Here is a 27,829-nt window from a genome sequence, read left to right on the forward strand (position 1 = left end):
GGAGGAGCTTACAGTGAGCCGAGATCGCGCTCCAGCCTGGGAGACACAGCGAGACTCCGTCTCAAAAAAAAAAAAAAAGAATATCATGCAGATCTTAGTCCCATAGTAACCACATTTGGTTTTTTTTCCCCCTTTTGTTACTTCATGTGAAAACAAAGATGGAAAAGCATGTTTGTTCAAATCCTGAATAGTCCATACGTTCCTAGGTTAGTGGAGTAAATGCTTTATTGTCTTTGGATTGTAAAAGTGGCTGGGTGTGGTGGCTTACGCCTGTAGTCCCAGCACTTTGGAAGGTCAAGGTGGGCGGATCACAAAGTCAGGAAATCGAGACCAGCCTGGCCAACATGGTGAAACCCCGTCTCTACTAAAAATACACAAATTAGCTGGGTGTGGTGGCGGGCACCTGTAATTCCAGCTACTCCAGAGTCTGAGGCAGGAGAATCCTTTGAACTGGGGAGGGAGAGGTTGCAGTGAGCTGAGATCGCACCACTGCACTCCAGCCTGAGTGACAGGGCGAGACTCCGTCTCAAAAAAAAAAAAAAAAAAAAAAAAAAAAAAAAAAAAAGTAATGTGTTTGTTATGGAAAGTCCTTAGATAAGTATAATTCAGAAAGTTATAATTTCTCTGATAATTTTCAGTGATAGTAACATTTTGATGTGCACTGTAGACTCAGGTGCAAACATACATATATACACATATTTGTATCTTGATAGTAATGTATGTACTATTAACCCGTTTCCCCCCTACCCCATCTCTCCTGTACACTTCATAATATATTATGGATAAATTTCCACTCACGGGCTGGGCGCAGTGGCTCATGCCTGTAATCCCAGCACTTTGGGAGGCTGAGGTGGGAGGATTGCTTGAGCTCAGGAGTTTGAGACCAGCCTAGGCAATAGAGACCCCATCTCTATTAAAAAAAAAAATTTCCTCTCACTTAATATTTTATTGAGTTTGATTTTGACACTGAGGTATGAAACATCTATATTTATATGTAGGTGGTTCTTAGTAAGGAGTAGTTGATTCCTGAGGGTAGAGGGTGGAAAATATTGAACTCTTTTTGTTTTTTGAGACGGAGTCTTGCCCTGTCGGCCAGGCTGGAGTGCAGTGGCTGGATCTCAGCTCACTGCAAGCTCCACCTCCCGGGTTTACGCCATTCTCCTGCCTCAGCCTCCCGAGTAGCTGGGACTACAGGCGTCCACCACCTCGCCCGGCTAGTTTTTTGTATTTTTAGTAGAGACGGGGTTTCACCGTATTAGCCAGGATGGTCTCGATCTCCTGACCTCGTGATCCGCCCATCTCGGCCTCCCAAAGTGCTGGGATTACAGGCTTGAGCCACCGCACCCAGCCTGAACTCTTTAACATATATATTTTTAAAATTTTTGAATATTTGTGTTAGATTAAATAAACTATCAGTAATTATTATTATTATTATTTTTTTTTTTTTTGAGACGGAGTCTCGCTCTGCCGCCCAGGCTGGAGTACAGTGGCCGGATCTCAGCTCACTGCAAGCTCTGCCCCCGGGTTCACGCCATTCTCCTGCCTCAGCCTCCCGAGTAGTTGGGACTACAGGCGCCCGCCACCGCGCCCGGCTAGTTTTTTGTATTTTTTAGTAGAGACGGGGTTTCACCTTGTTAGCCAGGATGGTCTCGATCTCCTGACCTCGTGATCCGCCCGTCTCGGCCTCCCAAAGTGCTGGGATTACAGGCTTGAGCCACCGCGCCCGGCCTAACTATCAGTAATTATTTTCTTCTTTGCTTTATGTCATGAAACCCTTGCTTTGGTGCCCAAAACAGGTTTTTTCAGTTATCATTGGCGATTGATAGATCAAAAATTATACAATTACACTGATGTAGTGAGATAAGTTGCCATGTAGCTTCCTAGTCATGGAGGCTACATTATGGTATGCTAGTGATTACTGGGAAATTTTTAAGTTTAAACATATATTTATTGAGCACCATGTCAGGCACTATGAAGAGGGAACCATTAATTGAGCAGAGTCCTAGATATGTTTATTTTTTAGGCAGAGAACAGAAGAGAGGCCGTATCAAATTAGAACAAGAAAGTCAAAAGGTAGATTTCCTAGACCATGAATTCATGTATATACGTGTGTGTGTGTGTGTGTGTGTGTGTGTGTGTGTGTGTGTGTGTGTGTGTGTGTGTGTGTTTTGAGACAGGGTTTCTCTCTGTTGCCCAGGCTGGAGTGCAGTGGTGAGATCATGGCTCACTGCAGCCTTGGCTTGCCAGGCTCAAGCAATCCTCCCACCTCACCCTCCCAAGTAGTTGGGACTATAGGGACATGCCACCATGCCCACCTAATTGTTGTATTTTTTGTAGAGATGGGGTCTTGCTATGTTGCCCAGGCTGTTCTCAACCTCCTGGCCTGAAGTGATCCTCCTACCTCAGCATCCCAAAACAAAGTGCTGGGATAACAGGTGTGAGCTATCACACCCAGCCTGAATTCATTTTTTATAGTTTATCTCATACTTCAGTCGTTTGTCTTTCTGTGTTTGCTTCATAGTGACTTATGTGTTTAAATAAGTTTAAGCAATAAAAACTTCTACATATTTAAAAAATGTTTCTATAGTGAAAAGGAATGTGACTTTGAGATACCACATTTTTCTCCTTGAGTAAGATTTACGTGTGGTTATTGGAGTAGATTGAGAATTTTGCAATGTTTGTGTCAAAATGAAGGAAATTATATATGAGCAAGTCAAAATCTTGAGAATTTTTAACTATAGCCTACAAGATTCTTTTTGTTCCTTCATATTATTTTTCTATTAATCATGTACTATGTTTATATTAATTGCTTCAACAGTTTGAGAAGCAGTAATAAAAAACACATTTTATAGATAATCTGAGGTAATCACTTATTTAAAATGAAAAGTTATTAAAACTATCGGAAGAAATCTTAAATTTGACCTATGCCTATAAATAAGAAAGTGTTTTTTCCAGCAAATATGTTGGGGATCAGGGGGAAGTCAGGCAAAACATATTCAGGGTTTGTACGTTTTAATCCTTTTATTTTCTCAGCTTCTTGATCTTCATATGTGCTTGCAGATGTTAAAATGTGAGGACACTGAAAAAAAATTTTTTTTGATCCTGAGTACAGAAAACATTTTATAAGAAAAAATAATGGCCATGTGCAGTGGCTCATGCCTGTAATTCCAGCACTTTGGGAGGCTGAGGCGGGTGGATTGCTTGAGCTCAGGAACTTGAGACCAGCCTGGGCAACCTGACAAAACCCTGTCTCTACCAAAAATACAAAAAATTAGCTGGACGTGGTGGCATGCACCTGTGGTTCTAGCTACTCAGGAGGCTGAGGTGGGAGGCTCACTAGAGTCCAGGAAGCAGAGGTTGCGGTGAGCTGAGATTGTGCCACTGCACTCCAGCCTGAGTGACAGAGTGACACCGTCTCAAAAAAAAAAACCAAAAAATATGTAAAATGGGAAATTATACTAGAAATGATCTTTAAGGTTCCTGTAATTCTGTGACTGTTTCTAATTTTTCAGTATGTCTTGAAGCTGTTTTAATAGTTTGCTGCGATATGGAGGATGGTGTTCAGAAAGTTGTGTTAGCATTGTAAAACTTCCCTTCATTTAGAGGGACACCTGTGGTAGAGTAGTCAAGAGTGTAAGTTCCAGCTTTTCTGCCTGCTGGCTGTGTGACCTTCAGCATGCCATTTAGGCTCATTTTTCTCATCTGTAAAATGTGAAATAACAGCAAGTACCTCACAGGATTATTGTGAGGATCAATTGAGATAATGTGTTAAGAGTTACTTGGACATGGCCGGGTGCAGTGGCTCACACCTGTAATCCCAGCACTTTGGGAGGCCGAGGGAGGTGGATCACGAGGTCAGGAGATTGAGACCATCCTGGCTAACACGGTGAAACCCTGTTTCTACTAAAAAAAAATACAAAAAATTAGCCAGGCCTAGTGGTGGGTGCCTGTAGTCCCAGCTACTCGGCAGGGTGAGGCAGGAGAATGACGTGAACTTGGGAGGCGGAACTTGCAATGAGGTACAATCGCATCACTGCACTCCAGCCTGGGTGACTCCATCTCAAAAAAAAAAAAAAAAAAGTTACTTGGACAGTACAAAGTACTATACAAATGCAAGGTTATATATAAAAAGAGGTATCTAAATCTATGAAGAATAGTAGTTTCATATTAGCTTTTCTCTTTAATTATTGATTCTTTCTGCTTCCTGTATGTTTTGTTTATAATTAGACTTAGTTGGTTATTTTCTTTTCAATTGTCAGATCAAGCAGAAAACTGAGTGACAAGAACCTCCCTCATAGATGTTAAGGTTGTTGTGTCTAGGGTCATGAGAAACACCTGCAGTGTCATTCAGAGTGAGATTTAAGATACTGCCGCCATTTGCCTACACAGGTGCCTGGCATTTCCTTTAACACGTTCTTTTAAGAAAGTTTTTTTTTTTTTTTTTTAAAGGCTAATACCTATACTGTACTTATTGCATAGCAGGTCCTGTTTTAAGCACTTTACACTTAATTCTCACAATGACTCTGAGAATAGGTACTATTGTAACCTGTGAGGAAATTAAGGGTTAGCAAATTGGTTGTGGTGGTTGGTGTGCTGCAGTGCTTTAAAACTTTTTCTTTAGTGCAGAGCTCAAGCACTCTGTTATGGTTATGCTTCATATATTGCATTACTATATCTTTGCAAAAAATTAACTTCTGTATGCTTTTAGCAAAAAGTTATTGTAAATTTTATTTATTTGAGATAAGGTCTTGCTATGTTGCAGCAACTGCTGGTCTCAAGAAATCCTCCTGCCTCAACCTCTAGAGTAGCTGAAACTATAGGCATGCACCCACACCTGGCTCTGTAAATTTTATCTTCATGTCTCTGGAAGACACAGTAACTTTTGGGATAAGTAAAGTTTCAGGAGTAGTGTTTCTTATTGTTGTTTGTTTGTTTTTTGAGACAGGGTTGGAGTGCAGTGGCACCATCTCGGCTCATTGCAACCTCCGCCTCCCGGGCTCAAGTGATCCTCCCACCTCAGCCTTCTGAGTAGCTGGGACCACAGGCACATGCCACCACGCCTGACTAATTTGTTCTGTTTTTGGTAGAGACGGGGTTTCACCATGTTGCCCAGGCCGGTCTCAAACACCTGAGCTCAAGCAATCCACCCGCCTCAGCCTCCAAAGTTCTGGGAATTACAGGTAGGAGCCACCATGTATCACCCCATCCCCCTACCACCCCCCCACCCTTTTTTTTTTTTTTTTTTTCTAAGCAAGCTAACACAGCACAGGAGTATTGTTTTTGTTCAACTCTGAGTTAGAAAAATTTGGAACAAATAAATGATAGGTGTTGGTTAGACAAACTAAACAATTTAGGTGTTGTTTCCTAAAATCCCTATTTTCTCAATTATAAGAGGCATACCTCTTTGCATTTTAAGTTTTGAAATTGTGTGCATCTAATATGGTAGTATTTCTCTTCAAAAGGCTGTTATTAAAGGTATGCCTTTTAATCAGTTGATGAGGTCTAGAATCAAGAAATTACATTAAGGCCGGGCACAGTGGCTCATGTCAGTAATCCCAGCACTTTGGGAGGCTGAGTTAGGTGGATCATTTGAGTGCAGTTGGCGATCATTTGAGTGCAACATGACGAAACTCCATCTCTACAAAAAATACAAAAATTAGCCAGATGTGGTGGCGCACATCTGTAGTCCCAGCTACTTGAGAGGCTGAGGTGGGAGGATCACTTGAAGCCTGGGAGGCAGAGGTTGCAATGAGCAGTCACTCCAGTGCACTTCAGCCTAAGTGACAGACCGAGACCTTATCTCAAAAGCTTATTTTTTAGTTTACATCCACTATCAATGTGCTAGTCTTGGCCACTATACATACTGCACTTTTTTAGTATTGACAGCTAAATTTTCTTTTGGCTAGCTAAGATTGGTATTACTACAGATTCTGAGACTTAATTTTGTATACTCTGTAAATACACCTGATGTCAGTAATTTAAGCATACACTTGGAATAACCTTGTTTGGCAGACATACCTGAATGTGTGTTATGAGCTAGGGAATCTGGGAGTGGCCAACCCTTGTCTGTGAGGAACATCTGGGCCCCATTCCATTACGTGGAACATCGGTTGTACAGGGGATCGGCCTGTATAGGGGATCAAGACCCTGAGTTTTGGGGTAAATGAAGGTTGTCAGGTGGAGGTCCTTAAGGGGAGGGTTTTAAGTGAAAAAGCTATATAAACTGCATGCTGTTTGCAAGCAGTTGTGGTTTTTCTGCCCAGTCCGCTGCCACTGGGCAGTATAGATATGTTGTCCAGCCTGCCATCACTGCACTGTAGTTAAGGTGGATGTCTTGTCCAGCCTGCTGCCACTGGGCTGTATGTAAGGAGGTTCTTCTGTCCAGCCCATGCTACATGACTCTCTCCCCTGTAGGTAAGCCCCTAATAAAATCCCATGTTTTATCTGGGTGTGGTGGCTCATGCCTGTAATCCCAGCACTTTGGGAGGCTGAGGTGGGTGGATCACTTGAGGTCAGGAGTTCGAGACCAGCCTGACCAACATAGTGAAACCCCCCCTCTACTAAAAATACAAAAAAAATTAGCCAGGTTTGGTGGCATATGCCTGTAGTCCCAGCTACTTGGGGGGCTGAGGCAGGGGAATTGCCTGAACCTGGGAGGCAGAGGTTGCAGTGAGCCGAGATCGTGCCATTACACTCCAGCGTAGGTGAGGGAGCAAGATTTTGTCTCAAAAAAAAAAAAAAATCCCATGTCTCGTGCTGATTCTGGGTCTCTTCGTTGGCCTCTTGAACCTGTTGCCATCCCTATTGAGGTTAATAAGGTTTAGGCACAACCCATTCACTCTTCTTTTTAGACTCCCTAAAAGAATTTCTTCACTCAGAGACAGAAGTACCTCATCTACATGTTTTTCTAATTTAGTGAATCAGCTAGTTGAGGAGGAAAGTTAGGTAATTTCATTGGAGATTGGACCGGAGTTAAAACTTGAAAGCCCAAGGCCACTTAATCTTTATTGGAGAAATTCATGACATTGTATAACATTGTTTTATTTTGAGAACCAATTCTTAACTTTCTTAACTGTTGTTTTTCGTTGCTCATAAGTGTTTGAAATCCCGTTTGACATTTAATGCATTATTCGTTGATTCATAGTTTTGAATTTGGAACTTAGAAAACCTGAATTGTAGGTCCTAGAGCAATGTTTTTGAAAAAAGAAATACTGATAGTAGATTTCCTGGAAGTTGTTGCAATGGAATTCTGACACTACTGGGAGTTAACATAGATTTTGTAGGTTAAGGTCACAGTCCCCCACAAGACTATCCTCACTTAAGACACCAGCCACAAATTTGGAGGTCCGTCCCTTCGCTACCTGTGCTCCTGACCACTGGCTACCTATGCAGGAGTTCCCATGATCCATTCAGGTTCAGAAATTCACTAGAATGATTCATAGTGCTCGGGAAAGTGCTACACACTACTTAAAATTACAATTGTATTATCCTGAATATTCCCCACTAATATTTTTTTAAAACTTTATTTTGAAATGATTGTAGATTGACAGAAAGTTGCAAAAATAGCACAGAGTCCCTTGAATCCTTCCCCTAGCTTCCCCCAGTGTTGGCATCTTATGTAACTGTAGTATAATATCGAAACCAGGAAATTGACATTGGTATAGTATTACTAAACTTTTTTGCTAAGTCATTTGGCCATTTTGGAATCTGAAGAACCAGTGTTTTCTTTAACTCTCGTTACTTCTCTAGAAATGTTTATCTTTTCCTAAATCTCTAATTTGTGATACTGCAGCTTCTGTTTAAAACAGGAGCTTACATTTTCCATTCATTTACCTTTTTAAAAAATGAATTAAATATCTACTATTTTTATGACTTAAGAAAAATTATTGAAACATCACTGAGAACTGTTTGCTTACCATCAAAATGGGCAATTTCCCTAGACAACCATATCCATACTCAGGCTTTAGAATAGTCACTGTGAAATCATGTGGGTTTTTTTTTTTGTTGTTGTTGTTTTTAGGCCAAGGAAGCTATCCAAGAATTTTGTGAATGAGGCTGAGAATTTACCTTGCCAGAATTCATGGGGAAGATGTGTTTCTTGTTTTGTGTGGTCAAAGAGGGTTTTTCATCCAAACGTTGCCCTCATTTCTTCTCCTTTTTCTGCTGAGTTTTTTTTTTCTTTTGATTTTTTAGGTGTCTAGAGACATTAACTTCTTTAAATGTTATTTTTTGGTAGAGTTTTATTTTTAGTGATTTATCTTGGGATAAGTTGAGTAAGAGATTCAGATTTCAAGACAAACCAGGAATGATTTGTCTTTGCTTTGGGACTTGACATGAAATATTAAGAAAATGAGATATTAAGAAAAACTCAACAAGGTGTTAAGAAAAACTCAAAAAACTAATTTATAGTTTTGTTATGAAAGCTACAATCAGACATTCTTAGATTGCTTTATTTTATTCAATGGAGTTTGAGTTTTTGATGGTTTCTTCATGTAAATAGGAAGCCACCAGAAGAAGACCTGTCCTAAGTAAACTTCATTATCTTAGCTAAAGGGACCTTGACAAAGAAAATTTAGTATGGTGAAGATCATGGTGATAGGAGTTTGACCTAGTGGTGAATGTTTTGTGATTGCCGGCAACTGAACTTTGACTTAGGCAGTCTGGACCATATCTGATGATGCTTGAGCATGGTTCATGCATTTGTTCATTCACGCAACACCTTTTTATTGGGTCACCTAGGCAATGGGATATTACGTGGAGCAAAAACTGCTCTGATACCCTTCCCCCATGGAACTTAGGGTCTGGCGGAGAAGACAGAAATGTTAAATTAAGTGTTTAAATTACACCTGTGACAGTGGCATAAGAGTAGGTATTGGGTAATACTTACATTAGTGAGATTTGACCAGATTAGAGAAGGCATCCTCAATAAATGATACTTGTGCTATGATCTGAAGGAGGAGTAGATGTTAACTTGGCAGAGAAAGAGGTGGGAGATGGTTGTCCAGACAGAAGAAACAGCAAGTGCAGAGGCCGTGTGGTAGAAGTGAGAATGGTGAAATGAAAGACCTAATTAAGGCTAGCGTGGCTTAAGCAGTGAGAGTTAGAGAGAAAAAGATCATGGTTTGAAGTGAAGAGAGAGGCCTATCCTTGTTAAGTTTTTTATAGGTCATGTTAAGAAGTTTTTGCCATTTTTCTAAGTATCCTAAGAGGAATAAGCAGCCATTAAAGGGTTTTTAAGCAAGAAAGGACACAGTCAGATTTTCTCTTTTTTTTTTTTTGAGATGGAGTCTCACTCTGTTGCCCAGGCTGGAGTGTGGTGGCGTGATCTCGGCTCACTGTAACTTCTGCCTCCCAGGTTCGAGCGATTCTGCTATCTCAGCCTCCTAAGTAGCTGGGATTACAGTTGTGTGCCATGACGCCAGGCTAATTTTTGTATTTTGGGTAGAGACGGGGTTTCACCATGTTGGCCAGGCTGGTCTTGAACTCATGACCTCAAGTGATCCACCCACCTCAGCCTCACAAAGTGCTGGGATGTGAGCCACTACACCCAGCAGATTTGCTTTTTTGATAAGAACACTCGACTGAAATGCAAAGAATGGCCCGAAGGGGTACCAGAGTGGATGTAGGGGTATTGGTTAGGAATTTAGTTGTCCATGTGATAGGTAAGGATGACTCACTTAGAGTTGTGTTGGTGAAGAGGATAGAAAGGCATTAATTTAAGAATATTTAGAAGATATAGTCAGCAGAACTTGATGATGGGTAGAATATGAAGTGGAGAAGAGAGGAGTCCTAGATTTCTGATTTAAGTAACTTAGTGCTCTTCACTGACAAAAGGAATGCTGAAGGAAGACAGGTTTTTTTTTTTTTTTTTTTTTTTTAGGGGAAGATCATGATTTAGGTTTTAGATGTATCAATCTTCAGGTATGTTTTGATGGCAGCCAAAAAGAGGAGATAATGCACTGCTTAGATTCAGATATATCCTCTTATTTTGTTTAGTTTGATATTATTTTATTGATTTTTATTTTTGAGGTGGGGTGTTCATATTCACTCTGTTGCCCAAGCTGGAATGCAGTGGCTCAATCATAGCTCACTGCAGCCTAGACCTCCTGGGCTCAAGCAATCCTCTTGCCTTAGCCTCCTTAGTAGCTAGGACTACAGGTGTGTGTCACCATGCCTGGCTAATTTTTTTAAGTTTATTTTTTAGTGGAGGCAGGGCCTTACTGTTCCCTAGGCTGGTCTTGAACTCCTGGGCTCAAGCAATCCTCTTGCCTTGGCCTTCTAAAGGGCTGGAATTACAGGTGTGAGCCATCATGCCTGGCCATTTTATTCTTAAGATACCAGTAAATACATATGTAGAAACTGATTTTTCATAGGGGTATGCTTACAGGTACTATCCCTATCCTTTAGATTTTTGTATTTGTTTATATACTGCAGTGTATGCTACAGTTTTTTGTGTGTTTTTTTTTTTCTTTTCTTTTTTTTGAGCAACAAGGTCTTGCTCTGTTGCCCAGGCTAGAGTGCAGTGGCACAATCATAGCTCAGTGTACCCCAGTTTTAACCAAAGAATAGGTACTAAAAAATACTTTATGAATGATTGAATCAGTAATTGTAGTGCTTCCCAGAAATGCTGTTTCCTTGCCCATGTTTCTTGTGTGTTGGCAAATAATTAAGGATGCATTATTAATGGACACTTGGAGTGGTTAATAATATACTCCTCCTACCAATAATCTCCTCTCTTCCCATAAGCCTTCTATTTTTGTTCTAGAATTTTATAAAATGTTAAGACCAAAATGACCTCACTACTCAGAAATGTGTCATCTAATAGAGTCAACATGGACAGAAAGTTAAAAATTGAAAACAAAATAGGCATTGTTTGGCCTTGAGCTGTATTGTTCTTTATGCTAGCTGGTTTATGATTTTTTTAAAAACTCTTTTCTTCAGTTTTTAAAATTGGGGTAACACATAACATAAAATTTACCATCTCAACCATTTTTAAGGGCACGGTTGAGTGGTATTAAATATATTCATAATGTGTAACCATCAGGACCAGCCATCTATATAGCTCTTTTTGTCTTGTAAAACCAAAACTCTCTCTTTGTGGTTGGCTTATTTTATTAGCATAATGTCTGTCCTCAAGGTTCATCTACGTTGTTGTATACTGCAGAATTTTCTTCCCTTTTTTTTTTTTTTTTTTTTTTCTTTGAGACGGAGTCTCACTCTGTCACCCAGGCTGGAGTGCAGTGGCGTGATCTTGGCTCACTGCAACTTCTGCCTCCCAGGTTCAAGCAATTCTCCTACCTTGGACTTCTGAGTAGCTGGGATTACAGGTGCGTGCCACCACATCCAACTAATTTTTGTATTTTGAGTAGAGACAATGTCTTACCATTTTGGCCAGGCTGATCTCGAACTCCTGACCTCAAATGATCCACTTCCCTCAGCCTCCTGGAGTATTGAGATTACAGGCATGAGACACTGCACCTGGTCACCACTTTGTTTTTTCTTTTTTCAGGCAGGGTCTCGTGCTGTTGCCCAGGTTGGAGTACAGTGGCACAATCAGGGTTCACTGCAGATTGACTTTCCAGGCTCAAACAATCCTCCTGCCTCAGCCTCCCAAGTAGCTGGGACTACAGGCCTGTGCAACCACACCTGGCTAATTTTTCTTGAATTTTTAGTGGAGACAAGGTCTTATTATGTTGCCCAGGCTGGCCTTGAACTCCTTAGTTTAAGCAATCCTCCTGCCTCAGTCTCCCAAAGTGCTGGGATTATGGGCGTGAGCCACCGCGCCCGGCAATTTTTTTCCCTTTTAAGGCTGAATGACATTCCATGGTATGTATATGCTGCATTTTGCCTATTCATCTATACTGCTGTGAGGGTGTATGGGTATCTCTTTGAGGCCTTGCTTTGAATTATTTTGTATATGTACCCAGAAGTAGAATTGCTAGATTAGGTGATAATTCTAATTTTAATTTTTTGGGAACCACCATACTATTTTCCACAGTGGCTGTACCATTTTACATTCCCATCAGCAATGCACAAAGATTCCAATTTCTGCACATCATTACCAACACTAAACTTTCTGTTTTCCTTATAGTAGCCATCCTAATGTTTGTGGTTTATAATTTGATTAAAATATCATATCTGAATATTTTCTTACTCTTTTAATCTTTGAAAATTAAAATAGACTGAATTTTTGTTACATTGTCTTTAATAACTAAGTTGCTTGCCTTTTTACTAAGCAAATGTTTTTTTGAAGGGATTTATGTGACAGTCTTTTTCTTTTTACCCTGCTGGAAGTCTCATCCACTCAACTGACGGCTTTATTTTTCTTTCCTCAAAAGCTAGAACTAAGCCTAAGGGAAGGAAAGGAGTATACACTGGAGCCAAAGGCTGGTGCTACCTAGGCCTGTGGGGTGTGCATATTCAGAAGCTCTGCAGTTGGTTGGCCTGGATCTGTCAAAACATGTTTGGATAGCTCTGGCTGTGTACTGATTTATTTATGTGCTTCTGAGTGGTAACCCTGGGAATGAATACATTATGACTATTTGTTGGGAATAGGCCCCCCAAAATCTGGCCATAAACTGGCCCCAAAACAGGCCATAAACAAAATCTCTGCAGCACTGTGACATGTTCATGATGACTGTAACCCCGGGCCAGAAAGAGGGCAAGGAACACCTGGCCCACCCAGGGTGGAAAACTGCTTAAAGGCATTCTTAAACCACAAACAATAGCATGAGCGATCTGTGCCTTAAGGACATGCTCCTGCTGCGGATAACTCGCCGATCCCATCCCTTTATTTTGGCCCATCCCTTCATTTCCTATAAGGGATACTTCTAGTTAGTCTAATATCTATAGAAACAATGCTAATGACTGGCTTGCTGTTAATAAATACATGGGTAAATCTCTGTTCGGGGCTCTTAGCTCTGAAGGCTGTGAGACCCCTGATTTCCCACTTCACACCTCTATATTTCTGTGTGTGTGTCTTTAATTCCTCTAGCTTCGCTGGGTTGGGGTCTCCCCAACCAAGCTGGTCTCCACAACTATTGTTTGGAAAACTGTTGTATAGATTGCTGGGGAAGAAAAACTCAGAGAAGCCCCACTGTTGAACAGGTTGTAAATTTACTGGTTTAATCTTCTGTGAATGTGTTTCAGAGATTAAGCCTTTTCCTGATCTCAGCAGGCAAATTCTAATATTTTGGATGCAAGTTATTTCACAGAAGGGACTCTGTGGTAGGAAGAGAGAATGTGAAATTAAATATCTATGTCTTAGGTCTGGCGTAAATAGATACTGTTAATATCAGTGTGTTGGGTATAAAATAATCTCTCTTCTGGTTTCAGGAAAGCATAGAGAAAAAAACTAAGATTCTTTTCTAATTTTTATTGACCCAGCTGAAATAGTGTAATGTCTTGCATTTTTAAGGCACTTAACTATTTGTTTAGTTGAATTGTTTGAAAAGATGGAAGAGAATAGGACCTTCCATATTTGAACAGTATAGGTAGAAGAACATGAATTGATGGAGGTGGTAGTATCCTTCCCCATTTTTTTTCTATCAGGATTTAGACTCCTACAGATTTTGTATCTTAAGAAAGAAATGCAGACATGTTGATAAAATACTAAGAGTTTTCAAATGATACCTAATCTAAATGTTAATTGAAATAGAGTTCACAACAAACCTGCTCATGTAATGCTGAACCTAAAATAAAAGTTTAAAATAAATTTATGCATAAAAAGTAAAAAAAAGAAAGAAATATAATTTATAATCTTGAATTAAATGTAGTCCCCTTCAGTGGATGCACACACATACATATATACCATGTATATATGTATGTGTGCGTGTATGTAGAGATACCTTTTTTTTTTTTTTTTTGAGACGGGGTCTTGCTCTGTCACCCAGGCTGGAGTACAGTGGCATGATCTTGGCTCACTGCAAGCTCTGCCTCCTGAGTTCATGCCATTCTCTTGCCTCAGCCTCCTATGAGTAGCTGGGACTACAGGTGCCCGCCGCCACCCCTGGCTAATTTTTTGTATTTTTTTAGTTGAGACAGGGTTTCACCTTGTTAGCCAGGATGGTCTCGATCTCCTGACCTCGTGATCCTCCCGCCTCGGCCTCCCAAAGTGCTGGGATTACAGGTGTAAGCCACCACGCCCAGCTGAGATCCTTTTTTTTTTTTTTTTTGAGAGTCTTGCTCTGTTGCCCAGGTTGGAGTGCAGTGGTACGATCTCTGCTCACTGCACCATCTGCCTCTTGGGTTCAAGCGATTCTCATGCCTCAGCCTCCCAAGTAGCTGAGATTACAGGCAAGAGCTACCACACCCAGCTTTTTGTACTTTTATTAGAGGTGGGGTTTCACCATGTTGGCCAAGCTGGTCTCGAACTCCGGACCTCGGGTGATCCGCCCACCTGGGCCTCCCAAAGTGTTGGGATTACAGGTGTGAGCCACTGCATCCAGCCAATGTAGAGATACTTAACAAATAAGCGCACTAGTCTAATCTTTATTAAATCTTGCTCTGTTAAATTTACTTTATGATCATGATGTGATACATGTTTAATAGTAGTAGTAGCAGTAAGAAAAAGTTAAAGTAGCTCTTAGTATTCTTTTGTGCCAGATTGTATATTAAGTGCCTTCCATGTATATATTGTGTCATTTGTTCTTTACAATAAGATTATAGAATGGGCAATACTTTTATCTCCATTTTGGAAATCGAGTAATTTACTCAAGGACCAACGATTAGTAGAGGAGCGAGCCATAGTAGCAGAATATTTCTATGATGTAGGAAGTCAGGTCATAAGAGGAATGAAGGTAGGGGAGGATTAGATTTGAAGAGAGTTAAGTGTGAAATAGTCCTTCATGAGAATATGGGAGTGAATAGACTAGAGAAACATAGATTACAGAATAGAATCAAATGCTCATTTGAGGTTAGTGGACATGAATTTAAAGTTTCATTGGTTGGCACGGATTTGTATATTTTCTTGTACTTTCAACGGTACAGTGTACTTTCAACTGTAAGGGTTCAGGTGTGGAATCAGAGTTAGATTGGCAGGATTGGGGTTTTGCCAATTGTTTAAGTAAAGGAGAAGGCCAAGGAAGCTAAGGGTGTGCAAGGGAATGTTTATAATGATGGTTCATATAATCTAAGCTAGGGGACTTATTTTAGGAGAAGGGGTTAAATAGAATGGAAGTGGAGTTATTTTTATCCTGTATATATTCACTCTTTTCAACAGATGGTCCTAGAACAATTGGAGATTCATAAGCACACAAAGAACCTCAACCCTTACCTCACACCAGACACAAAAATTAACTTCAAATAAATCATAGGCCTAACTTGAAGAGCTAAAACCATACAACTCCAGAAAGTTTTTGTCAGAAAGAAAATAGAGGAGAAAATCTTAGTGACCTTGGGGTAGGCAAAGATTTCTTTTCTTTTTTTTTTTTTTTTTTTTTTGAGACGGAGTCTCGCTCTGCTGCCCAGGCTGGAGTGCAATGGCAGGATCTCAGCTCACTGCAAGCTCCGCCTCCTGGGTTCACGCCATTCTCCTGCCTCAGCCTCCCGAGTAGTTGGGACTACAGGCAGCCGCCACCTCGCCCGGCTAGTTTTTGTATTTTTTAGTAGAGACGGGGTTTCACCGTGTTAGCCAGGATGGTCTCGATCTCCTGACCTCGTGATCCGCCCGTCTCGGCCTCCCAAAGTGCTGGGATTACAGGCTTGAGCCACCGCGCCCGGCCAGCAAAGATTTCTTAAGACACAAAAAGCATGAAGTATGAAGGAAAAAAAATCACTAAATTGGATTTCATCAAAATTAAAAACTTTTAATCTTTGAAAGAGACCTTTAAGAAAATGAAAAAGTAGGCCTTGGGCTGGGAGGAAATATTTGCGGAACATATATCTGACAGAGGATGTGTATCTAGAAGATACAAAGAATTGTAACTCAAGAATAGAAAGACAACCCCTTAAGAAAAGGGGAAAACAATTTGAATAAAGTTCATCAAAGAATATAAATGGCAAATAAGCACATGAAAAGATGCTCAAACTCATAAGTCATTAGGGAAATACAAATTTAAACCATAATGAGATACCACTACATGCTCCCTAGAATGGCTGTAATGAATAGGATTAGTCACATGGTGACAAGAATGGAGGAGCATCTGGAACTCCCATACACTGAGGATAGGAATGTGAAATGGATCAACTACTTTGGAAGACAATTGGGCATTTTCTTTCAGAGTAAATGTGAAGATGCCATACGATTCATCCATTCCATTTCTAATTATTCAAGAAAAATGAAACTATATCCACAAAAAAGACTTGTACACAAACATTCACAGCAGCTTTATTGGTAATAGCTACAAACTGTAAACAGCTCACATATCCGTCAAGTGTATGGATAAACAAATTTGGTGTATTTATACAATGGAATACTACTCGGCAAGAAAAAGAACAGTTGATACTGTCAACAACCTAGATGGATCTCAAAATAATTTGGTTTAATGAATGAAGCCAAACTTAAGAAGAAGAGTACGTTGTATGTACTTGGAGAACTAATTTCTTGCAATAGATTTCTAAGCACTATTAGGAGCATATGACTTAAACAATTTTTAAAAGTCAGGGAGTAAGTATGCTTAAATAAAATATAATCTGTGAAACAAATTTCTGAATTATTATCACTTCACTGGACACTCTAACTTGACCATATTTCTGACTTTAATGTAACTCTCTCTTATTCCGTAGTCACATGTTTGCTTGCTCATTAGTTCACATAACGTTTATTCAGCATCTGTTTGAGCCAAGGCACTGTAACTACCTGTTTTTTTTTTTATTTACCATACTTTTGTAAGGTCCTTTTTCTTTGGCTGCTTCTGATTACAGTAAACATAGGAAGTTTAATAAAACAATTTTCATGACTGAGGAGAGAGCATTCTGTTTTCAAAATTATGTATGTGTGAATGAATGAACGACAGGATCTTGCTGTGTTACCCAGGACGCGAGGTACAGTGGTGTGATCATAGTTCATTGCAGGCCAGAACTCCTGGGCTCAAGTGATCCTCCTGCCTTTTTTTTTCTTCTTTTTCTTCTTCTTTTTTTTTTTTTTAGTAGAGATTGAGGTCTTGCTGTGTTGCACAGGCTGGTCTTGAACTCCTGGGCTCAAGTGATCCTCCTGCCTCAGCGTCCCAAAGTGCTGGGATTATAGGCATGAGCCATTATGCCTGGCCAGCATTCTTCAATGTCTACCGAACTTGATTATATCTTTCTTATTTTTGTTTTAACTTTTGGGTTTCCTCCTACTGGGTTAGTAATGTCTTATAAAACAAAGAGGTCAAGAGAAAGATTTGTTTTGAGTGTGAATGACTGGTTGGTAAAAGATGTTGCTAAATCACAAATTCCCTTAGTAGGTGGTTGGAAAAATGTTGCTCCTTATGAAATAGAAGCACAAGAAAGAAATAACTAAGAATAGAACTGTTGAATAAATTTTCAGTGTAGCAAAGCATAAAGTATGTTTTACCTTCAAAACCATTTCAAATGACCTACAGGGAAGGAGAAAGCATAAATTGGATAGGTTTTTAAAATCTGAGAAACATGGCTAAGACTTCACTTCTATAAGTAGGGTAATCATAGCTCCCTGCAGCCTCTATCTCCTGGGTTCAATGGATCCTCCCACCTCAGCCTCCTGAGAAGCTGGGACAACAGGCATGTGCCACTGTGCCCAGCTGAAGTGATCCACCTGCCTTGGCCTCCCAAAGTGCTGGGATTATAGTAGTGAGTCACCATGCCCAGCCCCAAAGAGAATTTTTCCCCCAACCCCTTTTGGCTGCCAAATACTAAAGTATTTGTGAGACTCTGACCTTTTTTTTTCCCCCCACATATCTCACATGATGTTTGATGTTTTTCTTTTTTTTTTTCTTTTTCTTTTTTTGAGACAGAGTCTCACTTCATTGCCCAGGTTGAAGTGCAGTGATGTGATCACGGCTCGCTGCAGCCTGTACCTCTCCAGCTCGCTCAAACCTCGCACCTCAGCCTCTTGAGCAGCTGGCACCACAGGTGCGTGCCACCACACCTGGCCACTTAAAAATTTTTTTTTGTAGAGACAGGGTGTCCCTGTGTTGCCCAGACTGGTCTTGACGTGATATTTTTCTATTGGGGGTGAGATTAGGTGGAATTTCACGGTATTTTACCTGATATTTCATGACTCTTGCCATTGCAGACACTTAGGCTCTTTGGGGACATTCTATTATCAACTCCTGAAGTTGTCACAACCCTTGTCTGAAGTACTTCTACATCAGTGAGGGTTAACTGAATTGTCTAATGCAGTGTGTTTCAGTTTCATGCTGCCTCTTTACTTCTCTCCATTGGTTATTAACTATTTGTTTTGATAGTGTATATCTGATTTATATACTTCAATGATAGTATTTATGTATCTTTATTTCAAAAAGCATTTGAAAATTATAGACTTCCGAGGAAAGCTGGATACCTTTCCTCACCTTCATTTTGAGATAAGTAATTACTCATGGGAGTAAAAAAGTAATATTTAGGGTAGTTGGGAATGTCTGTAGACATGGAGATATTTATAGATTATTTGTACTTTTTCCTCAGAATATCTCACCCCTTTCTTCCTTTTTTTTTCTGTTGATTGCTCAAGTGGCTTGCTATTGGTTCATATTTAAAATCCTCATCTATATTAATTATGATACTTCAGGCCTGGCCCATATGGAAGTAGTTCTAGCACTGTGTGTGTGTGTGTGTGTGTGTGTGTGTGTGTGTGTGTGTGTGTGTGTGTGTGTGTGTGTGTGTGTGTGAAGAGAGAGAGAGAGTGTGTGACAGGGTCTTGCTCTATTGCCCAGGCTGGAGTGCAGTGGTGTGATCTCAGCTCACTGCAACCTCCACAGCCTGGACTCTAGCAATCCTCCTCAGCCTCCTGAGTAGCTGGGACTACAGGGATACACCATCATACCCACCTAATTTTTGTATTTTTTGTAGAGACAGGGTTTCACCATGTTGCCCTGGCTGAACATTCTTTTTCTTTCTTTTTTTTTTTTTTGGAGACCAAGTCTTGCTCTGTCGCCCAGGCTGGAGTGCACTGGCGCGATCTCGGCTCACTGCAAGCTCCACCTCCCGGGTTCACACCATTCTCCTGCCTCAGCCTCCTGAGTAGCTGGGACTACAGGCGCCCGCCACCACGCCCGGCTAATTTTTTGTATTTTTAGTAGAGATGGGGTTTCACCGTGTTAGCCAAGATGGTCTCCATCTCCTGACCTCATGATCCACCCACCTCGGCCTCCCAAAGTGCTGGGATTACAGGCATGAGCCACCACGCTCGGCCTGAACATTCTTAATAGGCTAGGATTCATAATCTAGCTTTGCTCTTCAGACAGATTGTCCTCTAGATATGTTGAGCCTTGTAGACATCCTTTCCCTCTTTCACCTTTTAAATTTCATTTTCAAAAAGGAACAGGATATTTCTTTGGAATAACAAAGGGGTCTAATTTTTGGGTCACAGGTAACATCAAAAAAGGAAGTATTTTGAGAATGAAGAGCTTTAATTCTCACTAGTTCAGCAGTTAAGTTAGAAAACTAAAATAAAGGATTCAGTTCTCCATCAGCTGCCTGCCTAGACCAGATTTTGGATTTCAGATCAAAAGATGCAGACTACAAATAGTGTTAGAATCAAGGCAGAATGACCTAGCACCTTTCTTGCGGTTACCCTTCAGGAATGGTGAGGGAAGATGGGAGAGGCAGGGAAGACAAGGCGAAAACTACTAGTGCAAACTCTGAATTTAATTTGTACATTCCTGAAAACAAAGGTAAGAAAAAAAAAACACCTAATGTTGGGCATTGTTAGAATTTATTCCTGCATATGTATCATATACCTAGGATTTGTAGGTTTCAAACATTTAATTATTTTTCTCAGTTTTACCCAAAAGACCCCCGTCTGTGTGGATGCCAGATGGAATACTAGTCCACACTTTGTACGTTTCTTTCTGTATCTCCATTCACTCCTGAAATCATGGCAGTGTTTTTCCACCTATAATATTATTATTTCTAGATTTTTTAGCTTTTTATACATTGCTAGATTTTGTAGATTGTTGGTAGATATCCTTATTAAGCTAAGGGAGTTCCTGTCTTTCTTAGTTTGTTGGGAGTATTTATCGTAAATAGATATTGGAATAGTCTAATGCATTTTCTGCATTTATTGTTATGATCACATGGTTTTCTTATTTAATTGTTAATATGGTTGGTTAATATGGTGAACTGCATTGATTTTTGAATGTGAACCAGCCCTGCATCCCTGGGATAAACCCAGGGATTTATCCAGGGATGCTTTACCCAGGGATGCATTATCTTTTTATATAATGCTGTATTTGATTTGCTAATATTTTGTTAAAGGTTTTTGCATATATGTTCATTAGAGATACTGGTCTGCATGCAGAGGTTTTGTGTTTTTTTTTTTGTGGTGTCTGTTTTGTTTTGGTATTAGAGTAATGTTAGTCTCATAAAATGAGTTGGGAAATGTTCCTTTCTCTTTTTTGCAAGAGAGAGTAGAATTGTTATTATTTCTTATTTAAATGGTTGGTAGAATTAACCATTAAAACCATCTGGGTCTGGAGTTTTCCTTTTTGGGAAGTTTTGAACTACAAATTCACTTTCTTCAATAGAGTTATTTAGATATCTGTTTTTCCTTCTATATTTTTTGTAGTTCATGTCATATTTCAAGGAATCGGTTTATTTTATCTAAGCTATCAAATTTAGGGTCATAGAGGTGTTTGTAATATCTTTTATTATTCTTTTTTTTTTTTTGAGACGGAGTCTGGCTCTGTCACCCGGGCTGGAGTGCAGTGGCCGGATCTCAGCTCACTGCAAGCTCCGCCTCCCGGGTTTACGCCATTCTCCTGCCTCAGCCTCCCGAGTAGCTGGGACTACAGGCACCCGCCACCTCGCCCGGCTAGTTTTTTGTATTTTTTAGTAGAGACGGGGTTTCACCATGTTAGCCAGGATGGTCTCGATCTCCTGACCTCGTGATCTGCCTGTCTCGGCCTCCCAAAGTGCTGGGATTACAGGCTTGAGCCACCGCGCCCGGCCTTATTATTCTTTTAACATCTATTGGATCAGTTTGATGTCCTTTCTCCTTCATTCCTAATATTGGTAATTTATGTCTTTGTTTATTTCTTGGATAGCCTGGCTATAAGTTCATCAATTTTATCAATCTTTTCAAAGAACCAGCTTTTGCTTTCATTGGTTTTTCTACATTGTGTTTCTCTTGTCAGTTTTGTTGATTTCTGCTCTAATTTTTATTATTTTTTTTCCTTCTGTTTTAGTTTTAATTTGTTCTTTTTTTACTGTGCCAAAGTAGAAGCCTAGGTTATCGGTTTTAGGTCTTTTTTTATAATATAAGATGTAATTAAGACTATACATTTTCCTCTAAGTGCTGTTTTAGCTGCATCTCATAAATTTTGATAGTGTTGTATTTTTGTTACTTTGCAAGTATTTTTTAAGGTAGATAAACTCCCTTTCTGTTTCCTGCTATACTTGCAAATATTTTTAAAATTTCCTTTTGATTTCATCTTTTAATCATGGGTTATTCAGAAGTGTATTGTTTAATATCCACATATTTGGAGGAACTTTCCTAATATATTTTGTTATTGATTTTAGTTTTATTCTACTATGGGAGAATGTACTTTGTATTATTTTTATTTTTATTTATTTTGAAGGTTTCTTTCATGACACAGAATATGGTATATCTTTGTGAATGTTCTATGTGTACTTGAAAAGAATGTATATTCAGCTTTTGTTCAGTGGAGTGCCCTACAAATGTCACCCAGGTCAAATTAGGTGATAGTGCTGAACTGTTGAGGTCACGTCTACCTGCTTACTTGTGTGTGTGTGTCTGTGTGTGTGTGTGTGTGTGTGTGTGTGTTTTGTTTTTTTTTTTAAGACAAAGTCTCACTCTATCACCCAGGCTGGAATGCAGCGGCACGATATCTGCTCACTGCAACCTCTACCTCCCAAGTTCCAGTGATTCCCGCACCTCAGTCTCCTGATTAGCTGGGACTACAGGTGCATGCCACCAAACCCAGCTAATTTTGGTAGTTTTGGTAGAGACAGGGTTTTGCCATGTAGGCCAGGCTGGTCTTGAACTCCTAGCCTGAAGTGATCTGCCCACCCCAACCTCCTAAAGTGCTGGGATTACTGTGGTGAGCCACTGTGCCTGGCCAGTCTGCTTACTTGGTTTATCAGTTACTGAGGGTTAACAGTTAAAAGTCTACTACTATAATTGTAGATTTGTCTTTATTTTCTGTCATATCTATCAGTTTTGCCTCATGTATTTTGAAGCTTTGTTTTAAGGTACATACAAATTTAGAATTGTTATGTCTTCTTAGAGAATTAACCCTATTATCCTAATGCTCCTTGTATTAGTTAGTTTTCACACTGCTATAAAAAACTACCAGAGACTGGGTAATCTATAAAGAAAAGAGGTTTAATTGACTCACAGTGCCAAATGGCTGGGGAGGCCTCAGGAAATTTACAATCATGGCAGAAGGGAAAGCAAGGCATGTCTTACATGGTGGCAGGAGCGGGGGCAGAACTGCCACACACTGTAAAACCATCAGATCTTGTGAGAACTCACTATCACAAGAACAGCATGGGGGAAGCCACCACCATAATTCAGTTACCTCACACCAGGTTCCTCCCTTGATATGTGGGGATTATAATTCGAGATGAGGTTTGGGTGGGGATACAGAGGCAGCCAAACCATTTCATTCCACCCTTAGCCCCTTCCAAATTTCATGACCGTCTCACACTTCAAAACACAATCATGCCTTCTCAACAGTTCTCGAAAGTCTTAATGCATTCCAGCATTAACCTCAAAGTCCAAGTCCAAAGTCTATCTGAAACAAGGCAAGTCCCTTTCACTTATGAACCTGTAAAATAAAAAGTTAGTTACTAACAAGATACAATGGGGTTACAGGCATTGGGTAAATGCCCCCTTTGCAGAAGGGAGAAATTGGCCAAAGTGAAGGGGCTGCAAAGCCCCATGCAAGTCTGAAACCCAGCAGGGCAACCTTTAATCTTAAAACTCCAAAATAATCTCCTTTGACACCATGTCTCACATCCAGGGCTTGCTGATGCAAGAGGTGAGCTCCCAAGGCCTTGGGCAGCTCCGCCCCTCTGGCTCTGCAGGGTCTACCCCCTGCAGCTGCTTTCACTGGCTAGTGTTGAGTGCCTGTGGCTTTTCCAAATGCACGGTGTAAGCTGTTGGTGGATCTACCATTTTGGGGTCTGGAGGATGGTGGCCCTCTTCTCACAGCTCCACTAGGCAGTGTCTCAGTGGGGATTCTGTGTAGGGGGTCCAATCCCACATTTCCTCTGTGCACTGTTCTAGTAGAGGTTCTCCATGAGGGCTCTGCCCCTGCAGCAGACTTCTGCCTGGACAACCAGACATTTCCATATATCCTCTGCAATCTAGGTGGAGGTTCCCAAACCTCAATTCTTCTGTGTATCTGCAGACCCAGTACCGCATGGAAGTGGCCAGGGCTTGGGGCTTGCACCCTCTGAAGCAATGGCCTGAGCTATATGTTGGCCCCTTTTATCTACGGCTGGAGCTGGAGCAGCTGGGAGACAGGAGGCCATGTCCTGAGGCTGCACAGAGCAGCAGGGCCCTGGGCCCCACCCAGGAAACCATTTTTCCCTCCCTGGCCTCTGGACCTATGATGGGAGGGTCTGCTATGAAGATCTCAGAAATGCCCTGCAGACATTTTCCACATTGTCTTAGAGAATAACATTGGGCTCCTCTTTACTTATGCAAATTTCTGTAGCCAGCAGCTTGAATTTCTCCCCCAGAAAATGGGTTTTTCTTTTCTACTAGGTGGTAAGGCTGCAAATTTTCCAAACTTTTATGCTCTGCTTCTCTTTTCAACATAAGTTCCAATTTCAGACTATCTCTTTGTGAACGCATATGACAGTATGCTTTCATTATTATTATTCTTTTTTTGAGATGGAGTTTCACTTTGTTGCCCAGAGTGGAGTGCAGTGGTGCGATCTTGGCTCACTGCGACCTCTGCCTCCTGGTTCAAGGGATTCTCCTGCCTCAGCCTCCCGAGCTGGGACTACAGGTGTATGCCACCGTGCCCAGCTAATTTTTGTATTTTTAGTAGAAACGGGGTTTCACCATGTTGGCCAGATTGGTTTTGAACTTCTGACATCAGGTGATCCACCTGCCTTGGCCTCCCAAAGTGCTGGGATTACAGGCATGAGCCATTGTGCCCAGCCGACAGTACACTTTCAGAAAAAGCCAAGTCACATCTTGAATGCTTTGCTGCTTAGAAATTTCTTCTGCCAGATACCCTAAATCATGTCTTTCAAATTCAAAGTTCCACAGATCTCTAGGGCAGGGGCAAAATGCCACCAGTCTCTTTGCTAAGACATAGCAAGAGTGACCTTTGCTCCAGTTCACAATAAATTTCTCTCATCTCCATCTTGGGCCACTTCAGCTTGGATTCATTGTCCATATCACAATGAGCACTTTGGTAAAAACCTTTTAACAAGTCTCTAGGAAGTCCCAAACTTTCCCACATCTTCCTGCCTTCTTCTGAGCCCTCCAAACTTTTCCAGCCTCTGTCTGTTACCCAGTTCCAAAGTCACTCCACATTTTCAGGTATCTATAGTAGTACCCCATTCCTGGTACCAGTTTTCTGTGTTAGTCCATTTTCACACTGCTATAAAAAACTACCTGAGGCTGGGTAATTTATAAAGAAAAGAGGTTTAATTTGACTCTTAGCCCCACATGACTGGGAAGGCCTTAGGAAACTTAAAATCATGGCAGAAGGTGAAGGAGAAGCAAGGCATGTCTTACGTGGCAGCAGGAGTGGGGTGGGGAACTGCCACATACTTTTAAACAATCAGATTTCATGAGAACTCTATCACAAGAACAGCATGGGGAAACCAACCCCATGATCCAATCACCTCCCACCAGGCCCCTCCCTTGACATGTGTGGATTACAGTTCAAGATGAGATTTGGGTGGGGACACAGAGCCAAACCAGATCACCCCTCTTTATCCTTGACAGTCTTTCTTGTTCTGAAATCTACTTTGCCTGCAATTCATTTGGCTACACTAGCTTTCTTTTGATTAATTAGTGTTTGTATGGTATTTTTCCTCCATTGTTCTATGTTTTTCCTTTTTAAATCTTTGCTTAGCAGGCTTCTTGTGGACCAAATATAGCTAGATCTTGCTTTTTTTTTTTTTTTTTTTTTTGCGACAGGTTCTCACTCTGTCATCCTGGTTGGAGTACAGTAGCATGATCATGGCTCACTGCAGCCTTGACCTCCTGGGTTCACTCGATCCCACCTCAATGTCCTAAGTAGCTGGAAAAGGCACATGCCACCATGCCCAGTTATGTTTTGTATTTTTGTAGACATAGGGTTTCACCATGTTGCCCAGGGTAGTCTTGGGCTCCTGGGCTCAAGTGATGCTTCTGCCTCAGCCTCCCAAAGTGCTGGGATTATGGGTGTGAGCCATTACGCCCGGCCTGGTCTAGCTTTTTTTTCCCCCCTGCAGTCTGACAATCGTTTTTTAACTGGTAAGACTACATTTTAAGTGATTATTAGTATAATTAGATGAAAACCTACCATCTTGCTAGCTCTTCTCTATTTGTTGCATTTGTTGTTTGCTTCTTTTTTGAGACAGGGTCTCTCTCTGTCACCCAGGCTGGAGTACAGTGGCATAGTTATGGTTCAGTGTAGCCTAGACCTCCCAGGCTCAAGTGATTCTCTCACCTCAGTCTCCCCAGTAGCTGGTACTACAGGTGCACACCACCATGCCTGGTGAATTTTTAAATTTGTAGATATGGGGTCTCACTGTGTTGCCCAGGCTGGTCTCAAACTCTTGGGCTCAAGCGATCCTCCTACCTCTTGAGTAGCTGGGACTATAGGTGTGTGCCACCATGCCTCGCTAATTTTTCTATTTTTTGTAGCGAAGAGGTCTTGCCATGTTGCCTAGGCTACTCTTAAACTTCTGAACTGAAATAATTCTGCTGCCTCAGCCTCCTGAGTAGCTGGGACTATAGGCATGCGCCTGGGTGGTTTTTTTCCTACTGCCTTCTTTGGTGTGATTTTTTTTAAAAAATTCCATTTTACTTATTCTATTGACTTATCACTTACATTTCTTTAAAAAGGTTTTTAGTGGTTGCCTTTTGGTTTACATTATACATTTTAAAATAACCTGAGTTTTTCAGGTGTTTTACCACTTTGCATTTAGTTAAAGTATGGTTGTAGTGTGTTCCCAGTTCTTCCCTCTTTTCCCTTGTGCTGCTGTTGTTAAGCATTTTACTTTTACCTGTGTGGTACTTATCCAGTACATTGTTATTGCTTTAAGCAGTTATCTTTTAGAGCAATGAAAAATTAAAAATATACTTTACCTTCATTTATTCTTCATTTTGTAGATTCAAGCTTCTTACTTTTATATATTTTTCTGCTTGAAGGACTTCTGTTAATATTTCTTATAGGGTGGGTCTCCTGGCAGTGTATTCTCTATTTTTGCTTGTCTCGGGGGAAAGCCTTTATTTTGTACTTATGAAGGATACTTTCACTGGATGTAGAATACTGGATGGGCAGCTTTCTTTTCAGCACTTTAAAGTTGTCACTCCACTGTCTTACAAAGTTTCTGATGGTACGTTTATTGTAATCTTTATCCTTATTCCTCTGTATGTAACATATTTTCCCCTCTTTGACTGCCTTCAAGAGCCTTTGGCTTTCAGCATTTTGAATATGATATGCCTAGATATCCTTTTTTTTTTTTTTTTTTGAGATGGAGTCTCTCTCTGTCGTCCTGGCTAGAGTACATTGGTGCGATCTCGGCTCACTGCAACCTCTGCCTCCCAGGTTCAAGCGATTCTCCTGCCTCAGCCTCCTGAGTAGCTGGGATTACAGGCATGCACCACCACGCCTGGCTAATTTTTGTATTTTTAGTAGAGATGGGGTTTCACCATGTTGGACAGGCTGGTCTTGAACTCCTGACCTTGTGATCTGCCCACCTCGGCCTCCCAAAGTGCTGGATTACAGGCATGAGCCACTGTGCCCAGCCCCCTTTTTTGGTATTGTTTGGCATTTTCATTTTTTTTTTTCTTTTTCTTTTCTTTTCTTTTCTTTTTTTTGAGACAGGGTCTTGCCCTGTCATCCAGGCTGGAATGCAGTGGCACGCTCACGGCTCTCTGCAGGAATGCAGTGGCACGCTCACGGCTCTCTGCAGCTGCGACCTCCAGGGCCCAAGCAGTCCTCCCACCTCAGCTTCTCAAGTAGCTGAGATCACAGACATGTGCCTTGATTCCCGGCTGATTTTTTAGTTTATTTTTAGGGACGAGGTCTCCCTGTGCTGCCCGGGCTGGTCTCCTGGACTCAAGCCATCCTCCCGCCTCAGCCTTCCAAAGTGCTGGGATTATAGGCATGAGGCACCATGCCCAGCCTGTTTTCAGAGTTTCTTATTCTTACTCTGTAGTTTAGTGTCTTATCACTAATTTTGGTAAATTCTTGGCCATTCAAATGTTTCTTCTTTATTGTCTCTTCTGGACTTCTCCCACAGCTGTTGTATGTTCTCCAGGAAGGAAAATCTCTTTCCTCTATATTTCAGTTTGGGTAGTTTCTACTAGCCTATTTTCAAGTTTACTGATTCTTTTTTCAGCTGTTTCAAGTCTACTGGTAAGCCTCTCAAAGCCATTTGTCATTACTATATCTTTATTTCTAATTTGGTTTCCACTTGATTTTTTATAATTTTCATTTCTCTCTGTGAAATTACCTGTCTGATCTCATATGTTGTCTACCTCTTCCATTAGAGTTTTTACTATATT

General features: G+C 40.8%; 1 protein-coding gene across 6 annotated transcripts in view; it reads left to right on the forward strand.

The window, feature by feature from the left end:
• The window catches only part of TMCC1 (transmembrane and coiled-coil domain family 1), a 255,494-nt gene that overhangs the window by 34,713 nt on the left and 192,952 nt on the right, over positions 1-27,829 (forward strand). The window contains exon 2 of one of the 6 annotated variants that reach the window (XM_050781653.1): positions 5,088-5,180. The exons of the other annotated variants lie outside the window; for them this stretch is intronic. The gene's annotated coding sequence lies outside the window, so the exon portion shown is untranslated. The remainder of the gene's footprint in view (positions 1-5,087; positions 5,181-27,829) is intronic. 6 annotated transcript variants of the gene reach the window in all.

This window comes from Macaca thibetana, chromosome 2 (assembly GCF_024542745.1).
Source record: "Macaca thibetana thibetana isolate TM-01 chromosome 2, ASM2454274v1, whole genome shotgun sequence".
Lineage (NCBI taxonomy): Eukaryota > Metazoa > Chordata > Mammalia > Primates > Cercopithecidae > Macaca > Macaca thibetana.